Raw genomic sequence first — 14440 nt, 5'->3', positions numbered from 1 at the left:
CTTCTTGAGAATCTTGACATCTTGTTCTTACAAATGAATTTTATTAATCTTTTATATCGTTCTATAAAGCAACTCATTAGTAGTTTGGCATGACATACTTTATAAATTCATTTAGGTAATGTCATTATTTTTTATTATATTGACATTACCGAACTATGAACAGTATATATTTCTCCAATTACTTAAATTTTCCTTCATTTCTGTGCAGAGCATTTTATTGTTGTGTTTATTGTCCCATTTGTTTCTTGATTGGTTAAATCCCAGATATTTTATGCATTTTGTTGTTACTTTGAAAGAATTTCTATTTCTATTTCCTTGGACTGGGTTTTATTAGTAATATATAGAAGTGTTGATGAATTTGTGCATTTAATTTACATCCTACTATTTATTTAAGGTATTTTTTCAATAAATCCTTAAAATGAACATCTGGGATTCTCTAAGTAAACCATAGTATTTTCTGTCACTAGAGATCGTTTGTCATCCTCTTTGTTTATGTTTCTTTTCCTGATTTCTTTTCCTTTCTATGTTGCTGTGGCTACTATTTCTAGCACTCCAGCAAGCAATAGTGAGGGCAAAGGGCATTCTTGCTATATGCCTACCTCATTGGTAAAGTTAATTTGTTACAAATAATACTAGCTCTTGATTTTGAGTAGACACTTCTGATGAGAATAAGGAAAGTCTTTATTCCTATCTAATTGAGTAGCTTTTTATAAATGCTTTTAATACAAATGAAATATTTTATCAAGGGCCTTTTTGCCTATTGAAATAATGGTCTGATTTTGAGTTGTTATTAATATATTCACAATTTTTCTAATGTTGAACCATCCATATTAAAATTGGACTATGATCTCATAGATATGTATGTTTCCTTCAGTGACATAAATTATAACCCATTCATAATTGCCCATCTTGTGTGACTCTTCTCCATGTCCTCTCTTCCTTGTTTTCTTTTAATGTCATAAGCCTGTTAATATAATGCAGGGCTGTGCAGTAAATATCCCTTACTCTTGCCACATGACCAGTCTATCTTCTTTTTTGGCTTGTTCATGTCTTTGATGACACATGTTGTTCTACTTCTCCTTTGTTTATAATGCATAATTATAATATAATGTCTCTGGTGGAATGGGCTGATGAGAACAATTCGCTCCAGCAGCTACAAAGGTGGCTGAAGCAGGTGCTGCAGAGTGCTTAGAACTTGGTCACATATCGAAAACACCAAGGTCTCCCACTGAATCCTGAGCTATCCTCAATCTTCCTGACTTTTATCTTGCTACTGGATTTCAATGATTCTGGAAGAGAGAGTAAAGCTGATGACTTTGTGAAACTTTGCCTCATAATAAATCCAGCTCATATATAAGTCATCACCCCACGATGTCATTAATCTTCTTCAAAAATGGACAAACAACAATGACATCTTGTAGTTTTCCCATCTCTTCCATGTACTTCTACATTTCCTACTAGGTGATACTCATTTTCAATTCATTAAATGCTATAGTGTTCCACATAGTGTTCTAAGAAGTAAAATAGCCCTACATTCTTTGCATAAAATGATTTAATTATATTGAATAAAATTTCAACATATTGCTATAGCCTCTTTGACAATATTTTGTTCAATATTTTTGCATTAATATGCATTAATAATTTTCTTCCTCTGCTTTTCTCTCCCTAGTTTGTCTCATATTTGTTTTCTAGCGGGAGTTTGGTATTACCCCTTCTTTGTCTATTTTTGAAAGCATTTTTTTTTTTTTGATGTAAGGGTTAATTGTTCTGTAAATGTTTGCTAGGATTCACTTGTAAATCCATCTGGCCTCAGGATTTTTTCTTTGAGAGTTAATTTATGGCTTTCTCAATTTCTTCTGAGTTTGGGTTATTTAGAGTCTCTATTTCCTGTTCTGTTATTCTGGGTATTTTATATTTTTATGTATTTTCATCCTTTTCATTTAGATTTTCAGTTTTGTCGCCATATAATTAGGTATAATAGGCTCTGACAATTTTCTTTTATTTCCTTTCTATTCATTCTGAATTTTCCCTTCTTATTTTTGATTTTGGTAATTCTGTTTTCCTCTCTTTGTCTCTCAATCAAATTAACTAATGGTTTGTCTATTTTATTGGTCTTTTCAACAAACTAGCTCCTAGTTTGATTTATTATCTCAATAGCTTTGTGTGTAACTTCTTTGATTCCCAGGATTTCTATTTTTGTACTTGTTTGGGGGTTATAAATTTGTTGGTTTCTAATTTTTATAGTTGTGTGCTCAATTCATTGATCTTCTTTTCTTTTTTGTTGATGTCTTTAGAGCTATAATTTTCCCCTAAGGACTGCTTTAGCTGCACTAAGCAAATATTCTTTAATGCAATTATCTGTTATTTCTATTTTTCCCTTTGACTCACTGTTTTAAGAGTACATTATTTAGTTCCCATTTAAGTCTGAATCTTTTTATCATATTTCCCTGCTTAAGATTTTCATTCCGTTATAAATTGTAAAGTATCTGTTTAATATTTTTGCTTTTTTTATTTGTCTATTCATTCCTTGTGCACTACCACATTGGCCATTTTTTGTGAAGTTATCATTCAATGCCGAAATAGACACACATATTTCATTTAAGCATCCAATTCAATATTTTCAAAGATCTATAATACAAGATTTTTTCTAATACTCTCTTCTGGTCCTCAATTTCTTTCTTGTTTATCTTTCTTTCATATTTATCTACTTTTGAAAGAAGCATGTCAAATTTTCCCAAAATTAGTGTTTCCTGTCTGTTTCCTATAATTTGGTTAGATTTTCCATTAAATACTTAGATGCTGTGCAATTTTGTGTATATATATTCAGGATTGATAATGCTTTACTCCATGTTCCCTTTAAATTTAATGTATTTAGTGTCACTGCTTATCTCTTTTAACCATGCTTAATTTTTGCTATTGCCTTATCTCAGCTCATGGTTGTCAGTCTTGATTTTTTGGATTCAGCTGAAGAATGCTAAACTCTATTTCAACTTCTTACTTTCATTCTTTATAAACCTTGTTATTTTAAATACATTACATGGAAAAAACATAATTTGGGCTTTTCTTTCTGATTCGTTTAGCCACTGTTGTTTCTTTGGTGGGTTAGTTCAACCCATTGACATTTCCAGTCATTTTTGTTGTTCATTTTTTCCTCACATCGAATATCATTATAACACATTCTTTTTGTATGTTCCACCTCTTTTTAATGAAAAGGAAATAGGAAAAAAAGGAGAAAAAGAAAAAAAATCATCACTACATTGAATTTTAAATGAGTTTCAATAGTAGTTTAAGATACTTAAAATGGTCATTTGTATTGTCTCCCTTTTTTCTATTATCCTACAACCAAATTTCTTGGTGTGACCAAGAGGCACTAGTTCTAGATAGATACTACATCTCTCTTACAGTATCACCAAAGGCCACATTAGCTTTCTTGGCTGCCATATTGGCTCCTAATTAGCTTAAAGCCCACTATTCCTCCCTGATTGTCTCCAAATGAGCTGTCCTTTAGTTGAGTCTCCCCCATCTTGTGCTTAAGAAACTGATTTTTTAAAGCCTGTTATTTAATCCTTACTACTTAATCCTATTAAATTTCATCTTACTTCAGATAAGAATATGAGTTTTTGGAAGTTAAAAAGAACCAATTTGGTCCTAAATCAAGAGAAGCATATCTGCTGCTATGGAGGCTAGACCTTGAAAAACAAGTCAAACTCACTGTCCTATAATTTGTAGACTTTAGTCTCTTTCCTCATTTAAAAATTAGAACATTGATTTTCCATTTCAGTGTTACTTGTCTCATTTTCCACCTTTGTCCTAACATCATAGACAATGGTTCTACAATCACACTTGCTAGTTTGTTAGTAACCTGGGATCTAGGTCAATTGGGTCTGGTAAATTGTATTTATTGAAAACAGCCAGATGTTTACTCACTGACTCACTACTTTTCTTGTATTTTAACTCCCTATTTACTATTTTTGTTATTTCCTTTCCAGTCCAGAGATTAATCTCCTTGGAAGGAAAGTAAGAGTGAAGAAGCTCTGCCTTCTCCCCTCCATCCATTATCACCAACTCATAACTCCTCTCCCCCACAAAAGGATCCTGGGCTTTCTTTGATTTCTTTTTTTCCCTCCAGTACAATTTAAGAAACCTATCCTTTTTATTGTCCTTAGTATTCCTTGCCAGGCACATCCCATTCTGGACTTTAGTGTTTCTGACACTATTCTTACATGATTGTTCGACTTTTGTATTCATATCTCCATTACTTGCCATTGTTTCCATCATCTGTAGATATTTTTTAAAAGTCCAGGTTGATCTATAAGTTCCCTTAGGGCCCGTATCTGTATCTTTAGATGTCCCCTCTTTTCCCTCATCAATTGTTTCTCCATGCATCTTTAGAATTTCATTCTTGAGAACTTTCCATTCTCCTGGGGCTGACTTACCCTATTGAATTTTAGACAGTGGGATCCTACCTATCATTTATCCTGACCTGTTGAGATCTGCTTTCCTCAAATTTGGGATACATAATCAGATTATTCATAACTCTTCTGCTTTTCCATAACAAATTTTCAGGTGGAATGATTACTGCTTCCCAAGATGCTCATCAATTTTTATTTCAGCAACTCAGAATTGTTTGTACGGTGGAAAGAAAACTACTGGCTCTGGAGTCAGAGATCCTTAATTCCTCTGATTGTGTGACCTTAGGCAAGTCATAGCTCCCTAAGTTTCAGTTCCCTCATCTATAAAATGAAGATATTGGAATAGATGGCTTCTAAGGTGCCTTCCAGCTTTAAACCTATGCTTTTATAGTCCTATGTCTCCATAGGAAATTATATGTCCAGATCTGGCCACTATATATTAGAAATAACAATGGCAAGTTGGATATAATAGAGAAAACATTCAGGATTATTAGAGGACCATGATGGATGAAGACCAGTTTAAAGTTCAGCTTAGAGAAAAGGTGGCAGGGCATGTTGGGGAGGGTGGAACGTCAAAGTTATTTTTGATATTTGAAGGGCTGCCATGTGGAAAAGGGATTAGACTTGTTCTGCTCTGCCCCAGTAGCCATAACAAGAAGCAATGGTTGGATGTTTCAAAGAGGCAGCTTTAGGTTTAATGTCAAGAATACCTTCCTAACCTTGCTGAAAGTGGAGCAGGCTGCTCTGGGAGGCAGTAGGTCTCTCCTCACTGGAGGACTTCTAATGGAGGTTGAATGATTCCTCATTAGGGATAGTGGAGGGGTTTGGATGTTTGGATGCCCTCTAAGCATCCTTTCAGTCCTTAGATGCTGTGATTCTCAAATCACCTCATAGCAGATTTCTAGCCCCAGACTTAATCCTTCCTCCATAGAGTTCATAGATTTAGAGCTGAAAGGGTCCCTAAGCATTTGTACTTAAAAAACCCAATTTCTACTACATTTTTCTTTTTACTCATCCCCACAAATATATTTTAAAATATGCAATAAATCCTCCACTAAAGTATTTTTTAAATTCTTGTCATGAAGTTTTAAATTTTTTTATTTATTTTCTTTTTAATTTATGGAATAAAACAAGCATTTACATAACATAGTATAATAAAAAAAGATGATTGCACATGAAACTGAGTCTATTATGTACAATTTACTCTTCCTTTTAAATATATGACAGTTATCTTTTAAATTTCTTTTTCTTCTTTTTTTCTTCCCTCCCTTTTCCCCCCTCCCCTAGAGAAGTATTGTTTTTACATTACAAACATTTGTAGATTATCTCACTCTTTGAGCAGTCTGCCACAAAGTAAAATGTTTATGCAAAACTAACAACATAGCGATTTCATCTGAAAGTGCACACAGCATTCCACATCCATAGCACTGCCCCATATCTCTATTTTTAAAATGTTTTTTTTTAAATTAATTGAAATCTATTTTCTCTCCCTCCCACCCCACTAAAAAATTAGAAAAGAAACACATTTCTTACAACAAATATGTGTAGTCAAAGTAATCAAATTCCCTCAGTGACTATGTACAAAAATATAAATGTCTCTGCAACCCAAATTCATCATCCCTCTGTTATGAAAAATATATTTAATAATCAGACCTTTGGAGTCATGGTTGGTCATTGTTCATAGCTCTTACAGCTTTCAAAGTTGTTTGTCTTTCTATCATTACTACTTTACATATTCTGATCCTGGTTCTGCTCATTTCACTCTTCACTGGTTATTAAAATATTAATGTTATAGTATAAGATGTTCTTCTGGTTCTGTTTACTTCACACTGCATCAGTTCATATGATTCTTTCCATGTCTTTTTTAAAGCATCTATTTCCTCATTTCTTTCAGTACAGCAGTATTCAATCACATTCATATAACAAAATTTGTTCAGGCACTCCTCAGTTGGGGATCACCTCTTTACTTTCCAATTATTCTGGCCACCACAAAAAGAGTTTCTATAAATATTTTTGTATATATAGGGCCTTTTCCTATTTATTTGGCCTTTTTGGGGAGGAGGAAGGTGAATTGTCCTAGTACTGGTATAGCTAGTTCAAAGGCAATGCTCTGTTTAGCAACTTTTTATGTATAATTCCAAATTGCTTTCTAGAATGGTTGTATTCTTTCATAACCACCAACATTAAGTCAATGTTCCTGTATCCTCCAACATTTACTTCTTTTTTGTCATCTTTGCCAATCTGATGGATTGTGAGGTAGAATCCCAGAATTTCTTTAACTTGCATTTTTTTTTAAGAACTATGGTAAATATAATGACAATCCATGATTCTAGAGGACTGATTATGAAACAAGTTATCCATGATAAATGGATGATGAATTTAGAGTATAGAAAAAGAGATATGGTTTTGTCTGAAGTAATTGAGAAAATTTGCATTTCTTTAATTAGTACTGGTTTGGAGCATTTATTCAGTATAGTTACAGATAATGTTTCCTCCTTTGAGAACTGCCTGTTCTCATATCCTTAGACCATTGATCAGTTAGGAAATGGCTCTTATTTTTATGGATCTTGTTCAGTTCCTAAATATATCTTAGAAATGAGACCTGGACTACCATCTTACTCTGATGAATGGAAGTAATGGTGGGTTTTCAGAGGCTAAACTTGTGGAGTACAAGCTTTGCCAAGTGCCTTCAAACTGAAAAAACTTCAAGTTTGGGTCTAAGAATAGATCATACCCTGTTGTCTGAGGATGAAGCCTAGCCGGGCCTAGAGATCTTTGACATAAGTTTAACTGCAGGGTGATGAGTTTTTTCAGCACTGACAACTCTCAAAAATTGTTTATGACACTATCAATGGATTACGATCTGTATAGGTGGAAGGGATACCTAAGATGATGAACTTCTAGCTCTCTCAACTATTGAAGAATATTTTGTGGAGACAGTTTTAAAAAAATAATCCTTATAACGTCTTAGGAAGGTAACACAGCATAAAGAATAACATGGTGGATTTGGAGTCAGGAAAAAGCTGAGTTTGAATTTTTCCTGAGACACTTAATGACGCCATGACCCTGGCCAACTCACTTTTCCTCTCTCAGACTCAGTTTCCTCATCTGTTAAATGTGGATAATAACAGTACCTATTTTATAGAGTTGTCTCTTTTGCAAGTCTCAAATGAAATAATATATGGAAAGTGCTTTATAACTCTCTCCTTTCATTTTCCTGGGTTTCCCCCCTTCTTCTTTGTCTCTTTTTCCCTCCCTTTCTCCTTTTCATCTGAAAGTATTGACATTTCCCAAGGTTCTGTCTTTGGTCCCTTTTCTCTCTCCATACCCTTTCACCCTTGCTGACAGAGTTCTTCCCTTGGTTTCAATGATCACCTCAATGTACATTACTCCAAAGCTTTATTTCCAGCACGAGCCTCTTCTCTAAGCTCCAGTTTTACCCCTCCAAATCTATCCTTACTGAACATCTTTACCTGGTAGTCATGATGGAATCTCAAACTTAGTGGTAGCATAGTATTATGCAAAGAGCCTGATTCTGGAGTCACAGTATGGGGGGGTTAAAATCCAACCCCGTCTCTTGCCGCCTTCCAAGGCTTGCTATATGGTAACCTTGGGTAAGACATTTAACTTCCATGGGCTTCAGTTTCCTCATCTGTAAAATGGGGGGTTTGGCCTAGATGGTCTCTAAGCTCTCTTCTAACAGTACATTTAATGGTACAAGGCTGAATTTGTCTTTCCTGTCTACACCTTAACTTTGTTACTTCTGTTAATGGCACCAAAACTCCCCTTTCACTGAGGCTCAAAACTTTAGAGTCATTTTTTGATTCACTTGGAGATAGAAAGGAATTCAGAGGTCACATGGTCCAACCTGTGCCTGGACAACTTCCTAAATATCCTAGTGTAGAGTTCATTCAGCTTCTGCCTGACGACCTTCAGGAATGGGCAATCTATTGCTGCCAGAAGCAGCCCATTCTGCTTTGAGAAAGTTCGATTTGTTGGGTTGTTTCCATTCCATCAAGTTAATATTTACCCTTCTACAATGTCCACCTATTCATCCTAGTTCTTATCTTCAGGGGCTAAGTAGAACAAATCTAATCCCTACATTTCCCATGAGCTGCCCTTTTGTAACTAACTGGGTTCCATTATGGCCCCAGTAAACCTCATCATCAAGAACCTCATTATCCTGAGAGATTGCACCACTCTTGGGATTCACACCTCATCACTACCCTCAATATCCTCTTCCCCACTTATTGGAAGGCTAGAGGGTAAAACAAAGAATCTTTCCCAATGTCTTAATTTAAAGAGGTGTCTCAGACCACTCATATTTTTATTTTCCATTGTGGTTCCAGTAAACCTCATCACCCAAGAAACTCATCATCCTGAGATGGATGGAGATGGATTGGAGCTCCTATCTCAGTATATTCTGCCTCTCTAAGTGGAAGGCTGGAGGATCGAGTAAAAAAAAACCCTCCAAAAACTTTCACTTAAAGAGATATCTCAAGGCAACCATCTCTCCATTTCTCACCAGTTGCATTCCTTTGGACCAGCTTCTTTCATACCCATGTGCTGGATATCTTCTTTTCATCTCTTCCTCCTTTTTCAGTTTCATTTTAGTGTTTTCTTCCATTAGATTGTAAGTTCCTTGAAGGCAGGGACTTTTTTTTTGTATATGTATCCTTAGCACTTCCCACAGTGCCTGGCACATAATAGGAACTTAATAAATGTTTATTGACTTACTGACTGGATAAATATACTTTATGTACTTGAAAACTGCTATAAGGATCCCTCTAAGTCTTCCCTTTTCAGGTTAAACATCTTCAGTTCTTTTAAATGACCCCAATATGTCATGATCTCTAGTCTTCTCACCATCCTCATGATCCTCCTCTTGACTCATTCCAATTAATTCTTCAGTGTTCTACCCCCCTCTAAAATGGGGTGTCTAGAATAAAAACAATAGCTAGCATTTATTTAGTACCTAGTGTATGCTGGGAACTGTGCTAAGATCTTTACAAATATTATCTCATTTGATCCTCACACCAACTTTAGGATGTAGCTAACATTATTTTTTCCATTTTACATATGAAGAAAACAGAGGTTAAGTGACTTGCCCAGGATCACACAGTTAATGATTAAGGGGGGATTGGAACTTGGGTCCTCTTGATTCTAGACCCAGTGCACTATCTAGCTGCCTCTGAACTAAATACCATATTTCTATTATTGAGGTCTAACCAAGAAAGAGTACAGCTGGACTACAACTTCCCTAGTTGAGGACATAATACCTATCTTGAGGCAGTGCAGGTGCAAGTTAGTTTTTTTTTTAACTGCCAAAAAATAATATTTGTATCCACATACCTATATTCCCTTCTTTATTTAACTGTAGTTTAGTGAACACTATACCTTTTCTAATTCTTCATGACTTCTTCTTCATTTATATTCCATTCATTTTGACAAGCATTTCCTAAGTACTCACCATCTGTCAGGCACTATACTAGGCACTGAGATTATGAGGATAAAACAAGTAAACAAAAAAATAGCTTTTGTCCTGAACCAGTCAGGTAAAACATTGGTAAAAAGGAGAAGTGCCAGGCCTAGAGGCCTGAGGGCTACCCGAGTCTTCTTACCTCACCTCCCGAGGTCTTCGGTTGGCCAAATCGGATGCTCATATGAGAGAAAGGACGTTCCAGAGTCGAACAAGGGTTGAGCTTTATTTCAGGGTCTAGTTACAAGTGCAGGGGATTCCTCTTTAGGAGGGATAGAAGAATCTCCCAAGGAGGCAAAGATCTTACAATAAGAGATTGGAAGTAGAAGCACAAGCGGGGAGAGAGGGGGAGGGGAGAGGAGAAGAGGAAAAGCGGAGCCTTGTGTCCTCTTTGGCTCCTCACGTGCTAAGAGAGCTTTCAGGCTTCCCTGATCCTACTTAACTCTCCAGTCGCATAGTTTGCATCTGAATACCATGCTGTTAGATAACAATAGTGTGCCCAGATCCGGGACAATCTCGAAGGCAGGGAGATCTCTCTCCCATCACGTTTCTCACGGGAAGAGGCGGAAATACACGAGATAGCTCGTTTCACCTCGATTCCCAGCCGTTTCCTGGGGGGGGGTCTCGTGAGAGCTCTAAGATTTAGAAGTTCCCACCTTTACCCGCCCGAGACTGTCCACACGGAATTGAGCTTCCAACCCCAACAGAGAAGGGGGACAGCTAGGTGGCACAGTGAACAGAGCACTGGTCCTGGAGTCAGAAAGACCTGAGTTCAAATAAGGCTTCAGACACTTGACATTGGCTGTGTGGTCTCAGGAAAGTCACTTAACCCCAATTGCCTTGCCTTCCCCCTTCCAAAAAAAAAATAACCTAGAAAAAGAAGGAGAAGGGTGGATCCAAGGTGGTAGAGTAGAGAAAGCACTCAGTAGAATCCTCCTAATATTCCCTCCAAACAACTTTAAAATAATGCCTTAAATTGAATTCTAGAATGTCAGAGCCAAAAAAAGGTCAGAATGAGACATTCTTTCAGCCCAAGACAACTTAAAAGTTTGGAAAGAGATCTGTGGTAGAGGCTGACCTGGATCCCACTGGATAAAACACCATTGTTGGGACTAGGTGGTGGCAACAGAAACAGCAATAGTTTTGGGAGCTTCTAAGCCAAAGACAGCAAGGGGACCTGGCAACTGGTCAGAACAAAAGGTCAAGAATATCAAGGGAATCAGTGATTAAAAAACATCAAGGAAAACAGCCTAGCAGTTCCAGACTTCAAACTATATTGCAAATCAGTAGCCATCAAAGCAATCTGGTACTGGATAAGAAATAGAGTGGTGGATTAGTGGAATAGACTAGGTATGCAATACACAGAAGTAAATGACCATAGTAATCTAGTGTTTGATAAACCTAAAGTTCTAAGCTTTAGGGGTAAGAGCTTACCATTTGACAAACATTGTGGGGAAAACTGGAAAGCTGTTTGGCAGAAACTAGACATAGATCAGTATCTCACACCACGCACCAAGAAAAGGTCAAAATGGATAAATGATTTAGACATAAAGGGTGATATGATATCCTAAGTAAGTTAGAGAAGCATGGAAAAATGTCAGCTCTATGGATAAAGGAGGAGTTTATGACCACAAGAGATGGAGAGGATTACAAGAAGTAAGATAAATAATTTTGATTACATGAAATTAAAATGCTTTCATACAAACAAAACTCTTGCAGCCAGAATTAGAAGGAAAACATTTTTAACCCAAGTTTCTCTGATGAAGGCCTTATTTCTCAACTATATAGGGAACGAGTCAAATTTATAAAAATAAGCACCATTCTTCAGTTGAAAAATGATCAAAGAATATGAACAGGCAGTTTTCAGAAGGAGAAATCAAAACTATGAATAGTCACATGAAAAAAATGCCCTAAATCACTACTGATTAGAGAAATGAAGATTAAAACAACTCTGAGATACCATATCACACCTATCAGACTGGCTACCATGACACAAAAGGAAAATGACAAATGCTGGAGTAGATGTAAAAAAATTGGGACATTAATTCACTGTCAGTAGAGTCGTTAACCATTCCAACCATTCTAGAGAAGAATAAGGAATCAGAATCAAAGAGCTATAAAACTGAGCATACTCTTTAATCTAGCAATATTTCTACTGGATCTGAATCCCAAAGAGATCAAAGAAAAGTAAAAGGACCCATGGGCATAAAAATATTTATAGTAGTTCTTTTTGTGGCAACAAAAAACTGGAAATCAAGTGGATGCCCAACAATTCAGGAATGGCTGAACAAGTTGTGGTATATGATTGTGATGAAATGCTATTGTGCTATAAAAAACGACAAGAAGAGTGATTTCAGAAAAAACTGGAAATACATACTTGAACTGATGCAAAGTGAAATGAGCAGAAGCAGGAGACCATTGTACACAATAACAGAAATGACATAAAGTGAAAGACTTACCTACTCTGATCAAGACAATTACAAAGGACCCATGGTGAAAGATACTGTCTAGCTCCAGAGAGAATACTGATGAACCGAGTGCAGAATGAAACAAACTTTTTAACTTTATTTTTATTTTGTTTGTTTTGCTTTATTTTGTTTTATTCATTTCTTTTGTAACATGGCTAATATGAAAATATGTTTTGCATGACTTCACATGTATAACTGTTATCAAGTTGTTTGTTTTCTAAAAGAGGGTAGAAAGATGAAAGGGTGGAAGAGAATTTGAAACTCTAAATTTTAAAATATGAGTGCAATTATTTGTAATTTGGAAATATTTAACAAAATAAATAATTGTTTTTAAAAAGGAAGGGGAAAAGTCTAGAATTAGCAAAAACACAGGGACATCTTTACTATAGCCTAAACTGTCTAGCTTCCGTGATTCTCTGAACTATCATAGGCAGTAGAGCTACATAAAACCTTAGACGTCATATTGCAAATAGACACTGAATCTCAGAGAAGTTAAGGGACTTTCATATTCAATTGTCTTTAAACTACATGGCATTTATTTAATCTCATAAGCTCAATTGAATTATATCTTCTCCTCTCTTCCAACTCGGTCCTAAGACTCTGTCTGTAGTCCTTACCCCCAACAAATGTGCTTTCTTTTTTTTTTTTTTTTTCTACATGAAGGGTCCTTATTTAATTCACATTTTGGGCTTAGGTTACTTCCTGGATCTTGATCAAGTGAGATAATGTATTTAAGTGCTTCCTAAATCTTAAAATGCTATATAAATGTCAGTTTTTATTAATATTGAATTAAATAATAGATAACATTTATATAGCTCTTTGAGGTTTACAAAGCACTTTACATATTTTACTTGATTCTCATAATGACCCTGTGATATATGTGCTATTATCACCCCCATTTTATAAATGATAACACTGAGATTCAGAAAAGTAGAGTTACTTGTCCAGGATCACACAATCACTACATATGTGAAGCAGTATTCAAGGTCAGGTCTACCTGAGCGCAATTCCAGCAATCTATCCACCACACCATTTAGTTTTACTCAATAGCATTAGGGACATAGATAGAAAGCCATCTAGTCCAACCTCCTCATTTTATAGATGAGTAAACTGAGGCTCAGGGAAATGACATGACTTGCTCAGGGTCATACAGACAGAAAGTGGCTGTCAGGTTTTGAATCCAGGTCTCCTTACTCCATGTCTAGCTTGCTTTCTACTGCTGGGTCATCTTCAGTCATCCTGATCTCTATCTTACCACTTGATCCAGATGGCTCTGGAGGAGAAAGTGAAGCTGGTGACTTTGCATAGTCCTCGCTCACTTAAATCCAATTCACTTGTATGTCATGGCATCACCTCCCTCATGTCACCGTCCTCTTCAAGAATGAAGGACAAGAGTCTTGTTCAACAGAATTCTCATTGTGAGTAGCATCCATTTTTAGTTTCTCTGTGCCTTGGAAAGCAGCGTGTCTGGAGGGCACTTGCTGATGGGACACTCAGAGATAGGATTCATAGAGTTCCCCAGGAAAGAAGTGCTTTGGAGTAGTAAGGGGAACACCATGTTGGGAAGAAATTGCTGTTGTTTTTCTGTTCCCATTGCTCATTAATGGCCCATTGGAATAATGGAAGTTTCTGGAGGAATGGGAGCGATTTTCACTTGAAGATCCCTGACATTCCTGGGGGATGAGGGAGATCTTTCATATAAGGGCTATCATTGAGGAAGAAAGAAAGGAGGGAAGGAAGAGAAAGAAAGAAAGAAAGGAAGGAAGAAAAAATGGAAGGAAGGAAGGAAGGAAGGAAGGAAGGAAGGAAGGAAGGAAGGAAAGGAGGGAGGAAGAGAGGGAAAGAAAGAGGAAGGAAGGAATAAAGGGAGGGAGGAGAAAGAAAGAAAGAAAAAGAAAGAATTCAAGAGAAAGAAAAAAGGAAGATAAAGAAAAAAAATAAATCGTTATTTAAAAAAAACAAAAACAAAAACTAAGACCACAATCTCAAGAAACAATCAAATGTGAAACAAAAAACAAATCCAAAAAAGCTTGCTTGGGCTTGCTGCCCCGCGCTAGCCACCTCCAGGCAACCCCCAGCGG

This window comes from Notamacropus eugenii, chromosome 5 (genome assembly GCF_028372415.1).
Source record: "Notamacropus eugenii isolate mMacEug1 chromosome 5, mMacEug1.pri_v2, whole genome shotgun sequence".
Classification (NCBI taxonomy): domain Eukaryota; kingdom Metazoa; phylum Chordata; class Mammalia; order Diprotodontia; family Macropodidae; genus Notamacropus; species Notamacropus eugenii.
The sequence above is the reverse complement of the archived record's forward strand: the minus strand, read 5'-3'. Positions refer to the sequence as shown.